The following is a 5,755-nucleotide window of genomic DNA, read 5'->3' on the forward strand; positions in this document are numbered from 1 at the left end:
GACATTTTCATCTATTCTGCAATAATTATCTACGCAAGTGAAGATGTTTTGGGGGTAGACCTATTTCTGTCTTTCTTGAAATGTGGAACTTCGATATAATTACTTCATAACCTTAAGTCACAGTCTATGCAGGGTGACAGCAAAATGTAAGTAAAAAACTGAAACAATTTATATTTTCAAGACTTGACACCTGAAAGACAGCGTTGATATTTTTTGTACATTGACAGCCATACACAAGCTGTTGTAGTATTGTAGCAACAATCAAGAGTGATTGACAGATGTTTTAACAAAGAAATGAATTAGTCTGAGATTTCTTATCAATAAATGCATATAGTGATGATCAAAAGCAATACCTTAAATAATGTTTTAGAATCTGCAAGGCATGTTTCATACTAATCTGAATCAGTATAGTTATTTTTTTTACTGAATGAACACATTTTAACTTCAAAATCTTTCATATTTTTTAAGCCAGAGATGCACCAATTTCTAGTTTCTGTAAAACTTTTACCTGCCACCAACACAACAATTTTAGCTGATTTGGATTCCTTTTTAAGAAAAAAAAGATGACAAGAAACATGAACAGAGTTGGGGGTGCTTAATCCACTCAGAAATTCATCATTAATGAGGACCTGTTTGGCAAAATTTTCTTTTTGTATGTTTTTTTTTATTTCATTCAGCACTGCTTCTAAGACTCCAGAAAGTATTTGCGAACAGACTGTGACTGAAGGAGAGTTCTGTCTCTATTTTTCATTACAAATCAGCAGATTAAACACAACTTGCCTTTCAGAAACCGCTTGCTGCAGAAGATGTGCACATCTTCTGGTTCTGGTTCTGACTCAGGGTCAAATTTGTGCGGTTTTGCAGTAGCCCATTTCCTCAAAGCTGCAGTGGAGCATTTGTAACAACTGAAAGGACCACAATTATTTTATTGTGCTATAAAAAGGCACTATGTGACTTCCTTTAATCCTTCCTTTTTAATAAAACTTTTGTAAAAGGTTTTGTAATTTTGTCATCTTCTGTAAACCACTTTGGATTGCCTTCTGTATGAAGTAGTGTTATATAAATAAACTTATCTTACCTTGCCTAGAAATAGTGCGACAGCTCCATTATGTGTTTGACATGAATGGACATTGTTTTAGTCAGGTGAGATGGCTCAACACCTTCGCAAGGCTGGTGAAATGACCTGGTTAATGACATTTATTCTGGCAACATCATCTGTCACAAAGAAAAACAAATCAATTGAGAGATTTGCACGCAGTATGTATGAATACAAGAAGAGTGGTTGGCTGCTAGGTTTTATGTAAAGCACATATATTCACTTAAAGGAAAGCTCGGCTGCTGTGAAAACACAGAAGATGACAGTCAATCCTTCTCAAGTGCAGACTATGCAAGTCCATACTTTTGCTGTAATTTTTCTCCTCTTCATGACATGTTTTCATTGAAATGGTGTGTCAGGTTTTACTATATGTTGCTATTTCATGGAAGACAGCATTAAAGATCATTTTCAGCATGCTCTAGGGCTGTCCCCTCCGGGAGTTTCCCTGCACTTTGTCTGCCATGTCACTATCTCAGCATGCAGGCGACAAATTCATCCATTTAGCTAATGCTTAACCTCCTCCCTCAAAAAAGTGCAAACTCTTAGCTGTTCGAAATTTCAGTTATTAAATTTACAACAAAATGGTGATGTTGGAAATATCATTGCAGATTTTACGACAAGTACAAAGTGTTATTTAATTGCCTTTTTATTAAAAATCTATGTATTTGAATGGAAGATATCAGACATGAAACAATTGTACTATCTATCCTGCTTTCCTGCTGCATAATTACAAATACACCCATACTATTCAAAACTATTTAAGCTTAAATAATGAATACAGCCACTCGATAGCACTTTGAATAATAGAAAGCTAACCTTTCTCTTAGTCTGACACTGCCTTTGATTAAAATAAAACATTTGTAATTAATAAAACAGTGATGACATTCAGTCTTTTTGAATAAGTTACTGAGTCAACTTGATTTATCTCCTGTCGAGTGAAGATGACGGCACTGTGGTAGGCGGTGTGCCCTGCAGTCTAAAGTCAAGATGAGTATCATTCAGGTTGTCTTCACAAATGTATTATGGTCCAAAAGGTAAAATAAAGAGCAACACTTGCCATAAAAATGTTTATGTTAATTCAAATCAAATTTCTTACTTTGCAATGAATACTAAAATTTTGCTCATGTATTGTATATGTGGCTTATAGAAGTGGGGTCATCTGGACAGATAATGTTTTCATATCTTCTTTTTTCCATAGTACAGTGGATGAAGTTCATTCTAAGTTCATTATGGCCGCTGTGCAACAACTGTCCTTAAAACGCAAAAGTGATATTTCTAAATGTCCCAAAATGAATCAATGTGTTTCAGCGATTTCACTAAAAGAGTTCTTGGTAAGAAAAACTATAATCAGTCACAAGCACTCAGTGTTCAAGGATTTGTTTTGGAAATGTGGAGGAGGGAGACAGGGAGAACTGTCTTCTTGATATGCCAGATGTTTCCTCAGGAGCTCCTCATAAGGCCTCAGGCTAGACAACAAAGAGGCATGAGAAGAAATTCATTGAATCAAAACATCTCCTTTCCTTCAGCACTAACTTTGGATATGCTGTTGTTTCTGTTGAACTTCCTCTCTCAGCTTATACATGACAACTATTGGATTTACCAAGTTGTAATGTAGAAAACTTTTACCGTTTGTTGCATTGCCAACCAGAAACATTTCTTGCATCTATCTGATCGCATCTTACATACACTATAAAACTTCAACAGCTTAAAGAGTTTTGTCTATTACTATCAGAAATCCAAATAACTTTGACATAGTTGAGCACACAAACTACTTTTGTCAGCGAAAGTATAGAAATATGACCGAGCCTTTTATTTAAATTCTACTACTGCTCTCACCTCAGAGAGGGTTTCCAAACTGCGGTTTTGGAAAAGCCTAATTATCAGTTCAGTATCAGTTCCCTGAATGTTCACCAGTTTCAGTGTGGCTCCTCTCCTCCTGTGGAAAACCGCAATTTTATGGATGGCTTGTCAGGACGGATGGTTAGTCAGGATATTCATCATGATGCCCCTAAACTTTGTTCCAACTTTAAACAAAACCCTGATAACCACAATTAGTTAGTACATTTTTTTTAGGAAACATAATACCGTAAAACATAAAGTTTCAAGAAAACAATCATGAAGAGTCGTAAGATTTTTTTTTTCCAACCAGATATACCATATGTCTTTTTATTTTTGCAATCTGTGATCATTGTGCTCATTTTGGAACAGTGCCTTCAGATGCTGTGTGTTTGTAAGGGTAAATTCATTGAAGGATAACTGTACAGTGTGAGTTTATCTGACATGGGGAAAGCACTGTTTCACAAGAGTAAAAGTTATTGCCACAAACAACAAATTTAGGGATTAACAAGTTGGAACAGCAGGATGCTGTATGCAGTTTTTCCTCATTAAACCTTAAATCTTATATAATGCCCATCCCGGTGCCTCTTTGCACATTAAACATGCAAGGTGTAACATAATGCATGTCAATCTGGATCAAAACAACAGCTCACATCATCTAACCTGAGTTCTTGTGCGTAGGTGAACTTGTGGGCTGACACAGAACAGGGAAGAAGACCTGAGGCACACGCTGCCTTTCACTCGGCAGCTACCTACTTATAAATATAGCATCAATACAGAACCAGCCTGTCAGGTGTTTTGGGTGAGGAGAATGAAGCAACTTCACTTGAAGACTCAGTGATCTTAGATGAATGAGGTATCATTCAGGGAATAAGCAGTGCAGGGAGGAGGGATTTGATGCCAAGTGCTGCAGCTGCTGAGGAAGGCCAGCTCTCTCAACCTCACTCACTCACCAAACCTTGAACTATCTGTGCTCTCTATTACACAACTGTGTCCTTTCATTAGCAGCTCTGCTGCTACCGAAAACCTTTTTAAGTTCTTATTAGACTCAGCCCTCAACAGTTATGAATAATTGAAATTCAAGGTGCATCTAATATCATCAAAATATTATCAAAAACATACTTTATTTCAGTCATATAATGTAAAAAACATTAACTCACATATCAGCTGTCAGGAGTTTGCTCCATACTTGTGTGCCTCATAACATAACATTTCAGTCCTAAAATATATTTTATTGGTCTTATGTAATACAATAATCATCTAATAAACAGATTTTTCAGATTGTTTTTTTTGTGTAAAATTAACTGTAACTCATCAAATAAACATAAATATATCCAAGTTAAATTTTCATATCAAATTACTAAATAGCTAATAACCTCTTTGATGACTTCTTCACTGTTTGAAACATGACTATGTAAACAATGCGTTTCATAATTTGTTCAAATGTCTTTTAAATAATTTTAAAACTTTTTATCTCAGAATTCAAAATACTTTCTCACAAAGGTGAAAAACTGAAGTCTTTATCCAACTTTATCTATTTATATATTTGTTTTTGCAACAACATCTGACTTCTGACTGTGAGAATTTCAGCAGAATCGTTGATGTTACAAGATGTTTCGGTTGAATGCCAACATATGTAGCCACATGCCAGTCTGACAGAAAAATAAGCATGGAAAAAAATAAAACACTGCCAAGTTTCACAGCGAAAGCTGTTGAAGTCTAACTCCACTTTTCCTGAGAGAATAGCTTTTGACTGTGCACAGGTGGACCTATCAGTCTGGTGTCTGTTATCATGGTTACCACCAGATGTTAGCTAGCATGACCAAAAGCAACTTTTTCTTTTGTTTTATTTTGCTCTTCAGTAGAATTCCATGGAAATGTTTTTCGTTTTTTTTCTCTCTTATTATTGTCTTGTTTTGCCTTATGAAACATTTTGATACACAAAACGCATAACACTTGAGCTAAGAAATATAATAAACATTCTACTTCTTTTGGTCAATGGACGTATTGTGTAAAGTAACCAGCATTTTTTTGTAAAAAAAAAAAAAAAAAAGAAACCTTGACCAAAGATACAAATCAAAATACGTTATGGATTTTGCATTTGCTGCACTTCTGTTCTTGAAGAACAAAATATATCAGCCCTGAATTTAAACATTGACTTGTTTTGTACATAACTTTGAGTTTAACCTAAAAAACCCATGTGTCTATTTTTGAACAATTAAACCAATATAATGGTACTGCAGGGTACTTTATTATAGTACCCTGCAGATTAAGTGAGCAGTTATGTCAACAACAAAAAAAAGGTGCAACCATTTAGACTGAAGGATTTTCTAAATTTTTGCTTGTAATAAAATTATTGTGGATTTTCTCAAATTACTTGCCCGAAAATTCTTATTTAAAATTTGGGATCCAGACCATCGCTTTAGTAGGTCAGAAAATGTGATCTTAGGTAGTTGGATTTGCTGTGCTGCTACTCCAGCAGCTGTTGATGATTTAAAAGTTTCTTATGCTCTGTTTGTTAAACCAAATAACAAAACAAAAGCTGCGTATACTGTTCTATGTAAAGCTAAGGAGACACAGCTTAGGAGAAAACATCTTCAGTCAGCAGTTGAGGGTATAGCATTTATGGTTTTGTTTGCGTCCTGTCTTCCAGCATCCCACCATGTTGTGCTGTGTCCTGTCTCTTGTCCTGAACAGGACAAAGCTGTGCTTCCACCAGCTGTTTACTTGTCCTCTCCTCTCATATCATGTTACATGTCGTCATGATCTCTATGGCAATAATCTGACCTGATTCCTTACTCAGCTACATCTTATTTCTGTAGT

Source organism: Poeciliopsis prolifica, unplaced genomic scaffold (assembly GCF_027474105.1).
Source record: "Poeciliopsis prolifica strain line A6 unplaced genomic scaffold, Auburn_PproV2 SCAFFOLD025, whole genome shotgun sequence".
In the NCBI taxonomy this organism is placed as follows: Eukaryota; Metazoa; Chordata; class Actinopteri; order Cyprinodontiformes; family Poeciliidae; genus Poeciliopsis; species Poeciliopsis prolifica.